Source organism: Dipodomys spectabilis, unplaced genomic scaffold (assembly GCF_019054845.1).
Source record: "Dipodomys spectabilis isolate Male_0828 unplaced genomic scaffold, ASM1905484v1 ptg000136l, whole genome shotgun sequence".
Lineage (NCBI taxonomy): Eukaryota > Metazoa > Chordata > Mammalia > Rodentia > Heteromyidae > Dipodomys > Dipodomys spectabilis.
Genome location: NW_024870813.1, coordinates 3,895,751 through 3,909,561, shown reverse-complemented (window position 1 = coordinate 3,909,561; position 13,811 = coordinate 3,895,751).

Genomic DNA, 13,811 nt, shown 5'->3' with positions numbered 1-13,811 from the left:
TTGATATTCCTTGCCTTTGTCCACTCCAATTATATGAAGGTTAAATTTCTGGGCACTATCCGCTTGCTCTTGGATTTCCCTTTGGCATAATTTAAGTGATTTTTCCATATCTGTGACTTTTTGGTCCAGTTGGTGCATTCGGTCTTCTGTATCTGATACTCTAAATTCCATTTTGTTCACTCTGTTAACTATGGCTTCAATTGTGGTTTGCATGCGGGAAATGGACTTATTTATGGATTTGATGCTGTTTCTCAAAGTCCTAATCTCACTTTTAGTGAGGTGTGTACTGCCTCTATTTTTGCATGCTCCTCCTGTTTGAGATCCTACATCTCTTTGGATAGTTAGTCCCTGTGTTTTTTAAATTTCTGGTCTATTTCTCACTTTAATTCTTGAGTCATTGCCTCCAGCATCTCTTGGATGTAGTTTTTGTCTTCCATTGCTGCTTTGCTCCCATTGGGGTTCTCCCCTGGGTGGCTGCTGGCTTTTGGGGGGTAGCATGCTATCCTGGGTGTTGATAAACCTGGTAGTGTTTCTCTATGATTTTTGCATGGGGAGTCAGGGAGTTTTGGAAACTAATATGAAATTTTGTTTTGATCAATAGGTGTCTATCTTTGATTGGCTGCTGTTTCTGGGCTGGCTGAGAGAGTCTGTACCTGGTCTCTGTTCTGTTGAGGGCCGACCTCAGGCTGCTGGTCTGACCCACATAGGGCTCTTGGCTCTCTGCTGTAGATCACTGGCAGTTCCTGCCTTTAGAAGGACTGAGTGGCCTAGACTGCTCCTGTTTACTCCTACAGGTGCTCTTGGCTAGATCGGGTGTGCTGGATGTACTCTTCCAGTTGCTGGCATCTGCTATGGGCTCCTGATGTTTTGGTTATTTATTTTGGGGTGGTTTTTTTTGGTCGGTTGTGGGCCTGAACTCTGGGCCTGGGCACTGTCCCTCAGCTCTTCAGCTCAAGGCTGGTGCCCTGCCATTTGAGCCACAGCACCACTTCTGGCCCTTTCTGCTTATGTGGTGCTGAGGAATCAGATCCAGGACCTCATGCACACAAGGCAAGCACTCTACCACTGAGCCACCTTACCAGCCTGAGCTCCTGACTATTATCAGGTGCTGGCAGCCTGAGTTGTCCAATTCCTGACCTAGAATATATGGGTCAAGTTCTGGTGGGGTTTGGGCTTCTGGTTCTCTTGCCCTGGACACCCAAGTCTTTTGCTGTCATGCGCATGATTCCCAGGGGGTGCAGTTCCCTGTTTTCCCCTCTCTGCTGAGGCATATGCTCAGTTTCTGACTTCAGTTGGGAGGAGTTGGTTGTGTAGCTCAGGCACCAGATCCCCAGGCCTGGTCCTGGTTCCCAGTCCCCGGCCTGGGGCATACCAGTTGGACCTGTGCTGCTGTGTATCCCACCTGGGTTACGCATCCTGGAATACACAGTTCAGATTTCTAACACTGTTGGCTGTTGTGACCCATGGGTGCTGTTTCTGGCTTGGGTGTTTAAGCTCCCTTCCAGGGGCACTCTTGATCTAGCCTGACAGCTGGATGTGCTCCATGGGCTGGTGGAGCTCTAGAACAGTTCCCAGTCATAGTGGGTCCTGTAGTCCAGGTGTTGGGGCAGGGGTCTGGGTCAAGATTTGGGGGTTCCCACTTTGGGACCCTTGGTCTGGTCTCCTTTGTGGAGGGATATGCTGTCCCCTGCGGGGTACTCACCCTGGAGCTAGTTATTGTTTCTGTGCGATGTAGGTCACTGGTTGCCGCTGCAATCAGTGTTCAGTTGAGATGCTTATGAGCTGGGCTGGGCGGTAGTGGCTCTGCGTGTTTTTCCTCTGTTTCTGCCTCTGTTTGGGTCAGTGCTGGGGGATGGGTCATTCCTCGGGTGGGCTGTGTGCCAGACTCCAGCAGAGAGGTGGGGGAGGGGTCTCCATGCAGGTTCTGAGCACTGGGGTTTGTCTCTGTTTGCGCTCTCAGGATTAGCACCAGTACCTAGCAGGTCTTCTGCTCTGGCATTCTGTGGGCAGCCTGTATAGTTCTGGGGTTCCTGCCATGGGGCCAAGTGGCTTTGGCGGGATGGAGTCCCTCTGCTCAGATAGTGAGGGGTGGAGGAGGAATCTTTGTGCAGGCTCCCGGCTCAGAGGTTTCTCTGTTTGCCTTGATCAGTGTGTCCGACACTCAAATCATTTTTTTTAATGTTTGATATGAAGTGTGTAATATTGCCTAAAACGTAGTCGAGATAAATGTTTAACTTAAATACATTAAGCTTTCATTTTATCTTTCAATTGACAGGAAATACAAAGGATATGAAAGGAAACAAAATAACACCAAAATGAAATAACTAGTATTGTACAATACAGGGTGTCCCGTAAAACAGCTGGCCTTATTTATCAAATCATTATTTTTTTATTTTAAAGAACTAAAAAGAGGTGATTTTGCTTCATTAGAAGAGAAAGCCAGGACTGGATCACTGTTTGAAAGAGCACTGTTTTATGTCAATTGAAAGTGTTAGAATATGGTGTGGGTAAGAAAAAAGTTTAAATGTTTTGATATGGAAAGATAAGTCTTATTTATTAAATAATCAGAGTATCTGAAATATATATCATTATAGCAAAAAATTTACATATGGTAATAAATGTATTGAAATATCTGAAAAGTTATTCAATAAACTCAAGAGTTTTTTTTTTTAAGTTAATAAAAGAAGGAAGAAAAAATGACTTTCAGATGGAACTCAGTATTTCTCACTTTTATTTCTTAATTCCCAGGACCACAGTAGACTTTGAAAGATCTTATTGGCCAGGTTCAAGGTTAGTGCAAACTGCTGGTACCTTCTTATTTCTAAAATTTGAAAAGTGTTACAATGTGCCTTAAGCTTTCTTTTATAAATCATTTGAGAAAGCTACTTACATAGTAAAAGGAAAACTTGAATATGATGCTAGCATGATCAGTTACCTTGCAAGGTAGATCAGGGTCCATAGAAAGAAAGGTCACTTGAGCCAGGCTTTGGTGGCTGACATCTATATTCTGAGATACTCCGGAGGCCAAAATCCAAAGGACCAAGTTTTGAAGTCATCTAGGGCATAAAAGTCAGTGAGAATCCATCTCTAAAATAACCATCCAAAAGCAGGGTTGTAGGCATGGCTCAAATAGTAGAGCATCAACTGAGCAAGGAATTTGAGCAAGTGCAAATCTCTAAGTTCAAACCACAGTACTGCCAAATTAAGAGAGAGAGAGAGAGAGAGAGAGAGAGAGAGAGAGAAAGGTCAGTTAAGGATGAAGAAATATGTCATTAAGACTAATAAGTGGATAAGAGTCTGATGTTCTGAACCAGATCATTCACTATTCTTTCCATGTGTACATCTGTCCAGGATTCATTCTAAAGTTTTCTCAAGCTCTAAAGCCATCTTTATATTTACATGTCAAATAAATGGAGCTAGTTGATCAATTAACATTAATACTACTTATGCCTTTGCAGATTTTAATCATATGCATGGGCTGCCCATTCCAGCTAAAAGTCTACACTGTATTTTCCATGAAAACCTTGTGTCTCTGTAGTCCTCTCACCTTCCCTCCTCCTCTCCTCTTCCTTTTCCTCTTCCTCCTCTGCCTTCTCCTCTCCTCACCTCTAGCTTTCTCCAACTCATCTGTACCATTTGTATTCATTTGTATTAGGTATGGAAACTAGTAATGCTTTAGAAAACATAAAAATTTTTCTCCTAAGTTTCCAACGTCATTTGTAATTCTGTCCAGAGATGAGTTGATCTTTGAAGCTCAGTAATTGTGTTCATCTGTAACATGAAGACCAGGATGTCTGCCCAGTTACCTCATCTGTGTGCCACATCACACTGCATTTGGAAGAAGATGTACCTCCAATCAAGTTCATTCACACATCCATTTTGATCCCATCTTAAGAAAGGTAAGAAAAATATCACTTATATTATGTGTTTCTGATAGTCTTTAGAAATTGCACAACATGTTAAAATCAATGATATTATTTGTTGGCCAAAACAATCTTTGGTAATCACTTCACTGTTTGGAAACATGAATTCAGAGAAGATGGATCCTATGCCTTCTGTATCAGAGCTGAAAGTGACTGTGAAGTAGGCCAAGGTCTCCCAAAGTCAGTCCTAGCTCCTTCCTGTCCTCCACCCTGGGTAAACACCTATATTGTGAATCCCAGCTTGCTTTCATGCCTGTGAAAGACAGAAAAATCACTCACTCTGTATCACCTTCTCAGATGCCCATCCCCCACCCAATAATTTCATTAGCTGGCAATCCACTTGAAAGAATTTCCCAGTCCTCCATATTCATGCTATATTATGATTTTCCTGTAAAGCTGAATAATCTCTATATTTAGTGTGTTTGCTCATGCTGAATTGAATGTGTCAGCGTCGTTATAATTCTCTTAGGTCATAGATGCTTACACCCTCACAAATTGGGCCCTTGCATCACTGTTTCCAAGGATTCTTTCAGCAAGAAAGGATATACAGAGAGAGAGAAATATGATTTTTTTTTTTACTTTTATGCCCAGCATCCAAATTCAGAAAGGAGTAATTTCCATCATGTAACTGGGCCTAGAAAATACACTACCAGTTCACCAGAAATCTTACATTCCAGAACTTGGTTGCCTACGGACAATATCTTCAAAATAGTACTTATGCTGAGTGCTCACACTTGTGATTCTAGCAACTCAAGAGGCTGGCATCTGAGGATCGCTACTCAAAGACAGCCCAGGGAGACAAGTCAATGAGACTCTTATCTTCAATTAACCAGCAAAATGCCAGAAGAGGTAGTATAATTCAAGAGGTAGAGAGCATCAGCCTTGTTTGGAAAAGCCAAGTGAAAGTGTAATACCCTGAATTCAAACCACATTTCTGGCAGGCACACACACACACACACACACACACACACACACACACACACACACTATCATATTTGTCCTGAATCATCTTTTAGAACCCCTTAAATTATCCTTCAGACTAGATTCTGAACTTCTAGATCTGGCCAAGAAGTTATTCTAAAGTCCTTACGTTCATCCCCACCCCATGCCCAGCCAATCAACAACCCAGCAAAATGATTGGGAAATCTTGCTTTACACCTGCCTTGTTCACTACATTTTTAACTAAACTCTTAATCCTGCCTTGGGATTTGAGTTTCACACTTAGTCTTGATTGGAGCACATCTGGCCCTAGTCATAGAGCAAGAAAAACACGTGTTCCTGTTTCTCACGCACTTTGTTAGATAACAACCAGCTTAACTGAGCCTCTTAATTAAAGAAAACTCTAAGCTAACAATTGAAAAAGGAAATTGCATGCTATTGTTCTTCTGAGCATAGATGCAGGGACATTTTCTCCCTCCTTTTCCTTCTCAGGATCTCTTACTATAGATATTGTTAGGTATGCTAAGAGAGGAGAAAGATTAAAATATATGAAACACGAGCTCATTAAATAGGATGTTTTGCTTTCTAAGTGTCTTTCAGATGTCCATTTCAGAATCTCTGAGGATAATGTCTTAATTTTCATCTCTCAAAAACTATAGTAGCCAGGTGGCTGTAAGCTTATGCACATAATCCTTGCTACCCAGGAAGCTGAGATCTGAAGATTTGGGTTCAAAGCCAGCCTGGGCAGGAAAATGTGAGGTTTTTATCTGCAATTAACCAGTCAACAGCCACAAATGGAGCTGAGGCTCAAATGGTAGATCACCAGCCTTGAGGGGGGAAAAAAAGCTAAGGGGCGGCATCTATGCTCTGAGTTCAAGTCTCAGTAATAGCACTAAAAACCCAAACCAAACCAAACAAACAAAAAAAAAAAAACCCTATAGGAAGTACAACAAAACCAGCTTGGTTTGCTGTCTCAGAAAATATCCATCTTCAGAATTCCGACTTAACAATGACTTTTGGATGATGTAATATTTTTTCAAAGAAACAGGAAGGTCACAGGAGGCTTTATACTGTATTAACTTCCCTGACTCAGGACTACAGGCCTAAGCAAAGCCTCCAGGGATTGTCAGGGAGCCCCTTCTGCAGGGAACAGGAGCAACCATCACCCTCAAGGGAGCAGCAGGATTTAAGAGGAGAGAAGAGAACCATCCAAATGAGCAGAACAGGGCAGGAAAGGCAAAATGAGAGCCCTGCTTCTGGGACAAGCTCCAATGCATCCTGCTTAGCTGTGAGCTAGATCGGCAGCTGATCTGGGCTCCCAACCAGAGAGCCAGGCTTTGTACAAAGGGCACAGGAATCCATGAGGGGCTCCAGAGTAGAGGAATGGAGTCAGCTAGTAAACACAATCCCTTCAGCCAAAGGCTCAGGGAGAAGCAAGTATGTGGTCATGGAAATGCCATGCCCCCCAGAATGATGAGCTCCCCAGCAAGCAGGCTCAGAGGTGGCCTAGATATTCCTGGGCCTGTCCTTATCTCTCTGAACCTGAAAATAAGCCTTGACCCAGATTCAAAGAACCAGTTCCCTGTCATTAATTCTACCAACTACCCCATCCTGATAAAGCCCAAAAAAAATCTTACATGATCATTCTTGAGAGAAGTTAATTGCCTGCTTATTGCTATTACTGTGATTAATGAGGGCAAACTTGCTCTCAGCAATGCCTCCAAAAAAGAGTAGGCAGCCACTTTCTAGACCAAAGAAGCCAAGATCTTTGAACACCTTTCTGACCAATCATCAGCACATTACTCCCCAACACAGAGAGGGGGGAGAGAGAGAGACAGAGAGAGACAGAGAGAGACAGAGAGACAGAGAGACAGAGAGAGAGAGAAGAGAGAGAGAGACAGAGAGAGAGAGAGAGAGAGACTGTGCATTCACACCACTAGGCCAGTGCTATTCTCCTTCCATCCTTGTCTCCCTAGGCCCTCAAAACCAACCCAGCCCAATTGATAGTTCCATGACCAGGTCCAGCCACTGAAGCAGCTGGAGATGACAGAGTAGTCAACCCATTGTAGTCAATAGGATATGGTGAAGCTTGACTGGGACTTGACTCAGATTCAATTTATACTCAACTTCCTTCTGATTTTATGGTGCTTTTACTTTCATGGCTCTGGAGGGTGGGGGAAAGCATGTTTGTCAAAGTATCAATCACAGTATTAAGCCTGTGGAGGAGGCACTTTTAAGATGCCCTCCCCTGTGAGGACATAAATGGGAAAGGGTGTGACATAACTCCTATTTATCTGTTGGTGCCTAGCTCCCACGGTAAGGCAGAAAAGATCTTGCTGCTTCCATTAGGATGCCTTCTCTTCCTGAGGACTGTAATTAGCTAAATGCATTTAAACTCCACCATAGAAACAGCTGGGTATATACATTTCCAAGTGACGGTTCAAAGCTTTACTCGTGCAGATCTTTGCTTTTCTAGGTGTTAATCCACAGTTTGAAGAAAATAGGTAAAACAGCAAGTACTTCACAAAGCTGAAGACACTGAGAGGAGGCAATTTGAGGCAGGAATACGTTGGGGGTGGGGACAGTGAGGAGGAGATCCAGACAGAGGGCTGCATGCTGACACATATACCAGCAGAGTAGGCACTGGAGAAAGGCAGCTAGCTCCAAGCTGATGGGCAAGGCTGGGACCACTGTAAGACCTGACAGTGGTCCATGACAGGCAATGATCTACCTTTTTCCATAACAAGTCAGGCAACACTTATTTTTCAAACTGACATTAAACTTGTATATTGAATGAATTAAAATAACCTTTTTGCTAGACATTTTAATTATAAAATTACTTATAAAATTAATTACAAGAAAGCTATTTTTCCTTTCCTGTTAGGGTTGGTGCTTTTTCTTTGCCATGAACATATGTTTGAGCCATCTTGTGAATGTGAGTGCCTGGCATTGTGTTGGATTGATTGGAGGACTGTAAAGAGCATGGAGCCCTCTAATGAAGAATCTGGTCAGGGATTGGCCCTAGCTCCATCTGGGAAGCCATTGCTATTAGGATGAAACCCCAGCCTTGGGCAATATTGAGGGCTCCATTCAGTTCCAGAGACTCCAGCAATAAGATTTTCATAAACAGTCAGAGGTGAGCAAAGAGGAATGAGACCATGCAGACCTACAAACTGTTCATATTCACAGAGATAGATGTCTTAGTGGGATAAGGTCCCACTATCAATGACGTCTATCAATGGCAGAATGCATAAGAAAATGCAGGATGTTTACACAATGGAATACTCATTGGTCCTTTAAAAAAGGAAAACCTTCTCATTTGATACAGCATGGATACACATGGAAGATGTTAAATGTAATGAATCAGGCACAGAAAGACAGTACTCTTTAACATGGTCACTTTAAGAAGAATTTCATGAAGCTTTGATTAGAGAAATGGAGAAGAGAAGAATCACAATCAGATATTTGGGGAAAGCAGAGGTTATTGGACACAAGATCAGAAAGATGGAGGAACAGGATTGCACATTAGGGTAACTATAGCCAATAATAATATATAAATATGTAATATAAAATAACAAATCATATACATAGAATATGACAGTATATTATAATATAAAAATTATGTTTGTATAATACTATATTAGAGTATCATATTTTGTAATGTTATAAGGTATTATGTAATACTAAATATATACCTCATATTAATATAATATATAACATTATATATGCATTATACATAAAATGTTTGTGCACTGTACAATGTATATTAATATGCAATGTACACATGATATAATGTATATAATATAAAAACCCATTATATTGTTTTACATTATATTATGTATTATGTTATAGTAGATAAATAACATACAATGTGATATTATGTTTTATTATATTATATTACATATTACATGGTGTATTGCATATTATAAATATGTATTGGATATTTCAAAATAACCATGAGTCCATTTCAAGTGTCTCAGCATGAAATGATAAGTGTACACAGTGATTTTTCATGTCAGTGAGCTTGATTTAATCAGGGAGATCATATGTAGAGACCAAAACATTACTTTACACTGGGGATATATATATATATATATATATATATATATATATATATATATACTTGATTTGTCAATCCAAATAATATTAATATTTTTAAAGAAATGGTAAAGACCAGAAAAGAGACTAGACATTTTAGTGGATCCTTGATCTTGGAAGTGAGAGGGTCACTCCATCAAGCTGCCCCAACAGTGAGAGTGGAATAGCTCCAGAAGTCCTTGCCTTGCTGAAAAACACAAGGGTACTGGAGGATTGTGGGAGTGGGGAGTGGTCAGGGGAAGAAGATGGAGGATATTGAGGGGGAGGGGAAACCAAGCAGAGTGCCAGAGAAGCAAAACAGGCTAGCAAAATCAGGACTTAATTGTTCTCCTGATATTAAATCTCCCCTGTCCAACACAAGAGCATCAGGACAGTCACTACCAGAAAATAACACTAAGCTTTACTGTAAGCCCAGTACTGTTATCTAAACTTAGTCATTTGGTTGATGTCAACTCATTCACGGCTTTATCAGAAAAAAAACAGACCTGCAAGAATTGGGAGCTAACTTTAATGGAGCCCTTACTCTATAATTGCCAGTATGCTGGGATATATTGAATTGAAATTTCAAGAGCCTGGTCTCAGTAGCTAGAACCATCTGAGTGCAAACATCAGTCTCACATGAGTTACTTCATCTTCTTAAGTCTCAGTTGTCCATTGTATGTCTGAGGAAACCATATTTACTCTGAAGGGTGGATGAGGGAGTTAACCAATCTATATAAAATTGTGATAAATAAATTCTTCATTAATTTACTTAGGCCTTGTTGCCTAGATATTTAGACAACATTTATTGTGTCTATTTCTGTAAGCCTGTTTTTGGATGAATGAATACCTGAATAAGTAGACTGAGAAAACCATCTCACTTTCCAAAAAGTGGAGGGACCTCATCCAATTAGCTGAAAACCCAACCAGAAGAAAAGAAAAGAATGATTCCATCCAGCCAGAGCGAATTCTACTATCGTTGAACGTCAGTGGCCTTCGCTTGGACTTGCCTAACTCCCTAACCATGTGAATCAATACCCCTCCTATCTTATTGGTTTCTTTTCTCTACTGATTCCTGATTAATGCAAATATACAATATGCCTAGATACACGGTAAGCACTCTATGTACCATATCCCATTTAATTCCCACAACAATTTAGGTATAATTATCTTCATTATACAAAAGAGGAAATTGGGGATTGGGAAGATAAAATGTCTTGCTTAATACTGTGTAAATACTGAATGTCCAAAGTATGCTTTGTCTTCAGCCAGTACCTGCCACCTAAGCCTGGACTTTCAACCACCCTTCTACCCCATCCTGCTCAAAAGACTGGCTGTTCAACATGGTCAAAGAATTGCAGTTCTTTTAAAGAATATAGACAAAGTCTAAATTTATTGAAATTCCAGAGTTCTTAATATCTCTTGCCAGGCCCATACACATGCTCCATCAATATGTAATGCTCTAATTCACTGGATCACATTAAAAAACTTTTGGGGATTGCTCAAATGAGCTCCAGGAAGATGTAGTGTATCCAGAGAGGAAGCTCTAAGCAGAAATCTTCCCTTATACCCAGCATTTTAATTCACTCTGTGACTTGTTTACCAACCACTCCCATCAAACAACCACTGACAGTATCTCCTAAGTTACCTCAGAATATCTCACATGCATATGGATTCATTGTGTGCTGGTCTACTCTCTCTTTCCTTAGTAAGAATGCACCAGTAAACATCCATTTCTTGTTCTCAGAAAGAGCTGCTTATAAATAATTTAGAGCTCTAATATTTGCAAGCTGTTGTTAACATTGCTGTGGACCAAACTAAATCTTAGAAGGATCTAAACAGTCCTGGTTGTAAGTTCTTCATCTTTGGAAGATGTAATAAATGAGAGTAGATTTTTTTACCTGCTCTCTGAAACAACAAAATATAGACTATACCAAATAATGACCAGATATTACCCATCAGGAAATGATGGGTATGAAATGAAACCTTATTTCCTTGGCAAAGTTTCTAAGCCACAGCCCAGGATAGGGAAACCCAATTCCTCTTGTCCTGAGTCCAAAGTAGTGAGAGTTTGCAAAGGAGAGGACTGAAGAGGAGACAGTACAGTGGCAGGAGCAGGGTGGTGCTTGGAGAGTCACTGTATTCACTTAAGTACTAAGGAACACAGGCCTGTGAGGAGAATCCCTTCAGGATGGTAAAAGAATGACTCAAAGGTTGAAATACTGGGCTTCACACAGAGCTGGGGGAAGTTCGTGTTCTTACCTGACAGCTGGAAAAAGGTCAGGAACATTGGGTAAAGTACAGAAAAAGGTCTCACAGCATCAATGGAGAACAATTAATACCACATCAAACATTTCTGTAGTCTTGCCTAACTAAACCTTACAGGTGGCTTGGTGTCTGTGGCTCACACCTGTAATCCTAGCTACTCAGGATGCTGACATCTGAGGATGATGGCTCAAAGCCTGCCAAAGCAAACAAATCAAGGAGACTTTTATCTCCAATTCATCAACGAAAGTCCAGAAGTGGAGGTGTGGCTCATATAGTGGCACAACAGCTTTGGGCAAAAAAAAGAAAAAAAAAAAAAAAAAAACAAGGAAGAGTGAGAAGCCATGAGTTGAAGGCCTGGTACTGGCACAAACAAGCCCACACGCTCACGTATACACACACACACACACACACACACACACACACACACACACACACAATAAAGTTAATTAAATATTAAAGTAAGACATGACTACAATTAAATAGAAGGAATGAGCCGTAGTTTTCTATTATACCATAGAACAACTATAACCTACAGAAATTGTGTATATTTCAAAATAGCTCAAGGAAAGGTTTTTTGTATTTCACTATAAAGCAATAACAAATGTTTGAAATGATAGATCTGCTAATTTCCCCAATTTTTATCATTACCTGTGTGTATATAGATATATATATATATATATGTGGATAAAGATATATGCATATATGTCCCAGAAATAACCAAATTACATCAAGTAGCTATGTCCCCAAAGTAAAGCCCAATACTGTCTGTATAAATATGAAAATAAAACAGCATCCAGCAAGGTAAAATTCTTTATGACTGACATCAAGCCAAAAATGACCATGCACTTAGGAAAACAGAAAAAATTAATCAATTGAATCTTATCAGAAACTGGCATAGAAGTTAATATTAATAAGTATGATAGCTACTTGAAGCATATTCAACTGTTGAAAAGGTTAAGTATAGACATGGAAGATAAATTTTCAAACCCAAATAAAAGTTTCATATGAACCTTCAACCAGGAATGACGACTTAAAAGGCCAACAACTTAACAACAATACAGTAACACCTATTCTAAAGAAAATGTAGACTCAGGAAAAGTTTTAGTGGAAAGCTCAGTAAGCTGTGAAATGATTGTAAGAAGACTAATGACTAACATAGGTAGGCTTAGAGTGCTCCAAGAAAAGAGTAAGAAAGGATATCTCCATAAAATTATTTTACTTTTTTTTTGTGCCAGTACTGAGGCTTGAAGTCAGGACCTCATGGTCTTGCCTGGCTTTTGAGCTGAAAGTTGGTGTTCTACCATTTGAACCATAATTGCACTTTTAGCTTTTTCCTGGTTAATTGGTGATTAGAGACTGGACTTTTCTGCTTCAGGGTGACCCACAGATCTTAGCTTCCTAAGTAGCTAGTGGAGAAATGAAACTCTTTTCTGTCAAAGAGATTGCTTTCTTTTAGGCAACCTTGTAAAAAATGTTTTTTCTGACAAGTTTCTGCTTTGGGCAGGTTGCTTGTCCCTACTTGATTATATTTTAGTTACAACCTATTCCTGTTAAATTTTAATTAAGGCATTCTATTACAAATTCATTGAATTTTAGTTACATTCTGCTCCTTTTGTATTTTAATTAAGCCACATCCTGTTAAACTTTTTGACCCTCTATTTTGCAAATTTGTGAATCATATTTCTGGCCAATTAGAACAAGGAGTGGTACTGCATTAGAGATAAAACCTGGCCAACTTCCTGTCCAGCATGCTTGAATACTTGAATTCTTGTCAAGAGCATCTGTTTCTACAGAAGTAGAATTTGCCTTATTGAGTTTGAGTTGGTATCCTTATTCCTTCACACAGCATCTCAATATCTTGAGCTGTTTAGAACTCGAGGATTACAGGCATGACGTGCTAGTGCCCAACTGTAAAGGGATATTAGAAGCAAAAGTGCCTATGCAACTTATTACAGTGACTATCTGACAATTATTATATTTCCAAAGGCTAATTTAGTATTAATTGCAGTCCATAATATGATGCAAGTTTTATGAGTTGCATCTCTTAATTCTGCACAGGATATCTCTGTGACTGAAAGCACATAACAATGTCAGAGTCTAAATTTGAGCTACTTCACGGACAGGAGGCTTTTGTCTAAATGAACTTGGCGACTTTTAAAACAACCCCCACCTGCACAGGGAGCATGTTATAGAATCGCAAATGCTCAGATCTTCTGGCTCCCATCTTTTCTTTGTTTCAAGGTCATCTCAAGGTCATGCTCAAAAGCATGTTTATTGATTTTATTTTCTTCATCATAGCTCTGTGAAATACAGTGAAGGATTCTAAAGCAACTTCTATAGAATGTTTGAAATACAAAGAAAAATAAGTATAGTGACTTGAAGCAAACAAAGTATAAAGATAATGTATAAAGTATCAGGCTCTGGCAGCAATTATTTGATATGATTACTGATTCCTTAGATGACACGCTAAAGAGATGAATAACCTTCTTGCCTGCTAAATGTTAAAAGTTACAGCAGAGGATAATAAAACACACTAGGGGTAGGGCAGCATAAAGATGACCTGCATGGCAATGAGCATTAAAAAAAAAAAAGATTGACACTGAG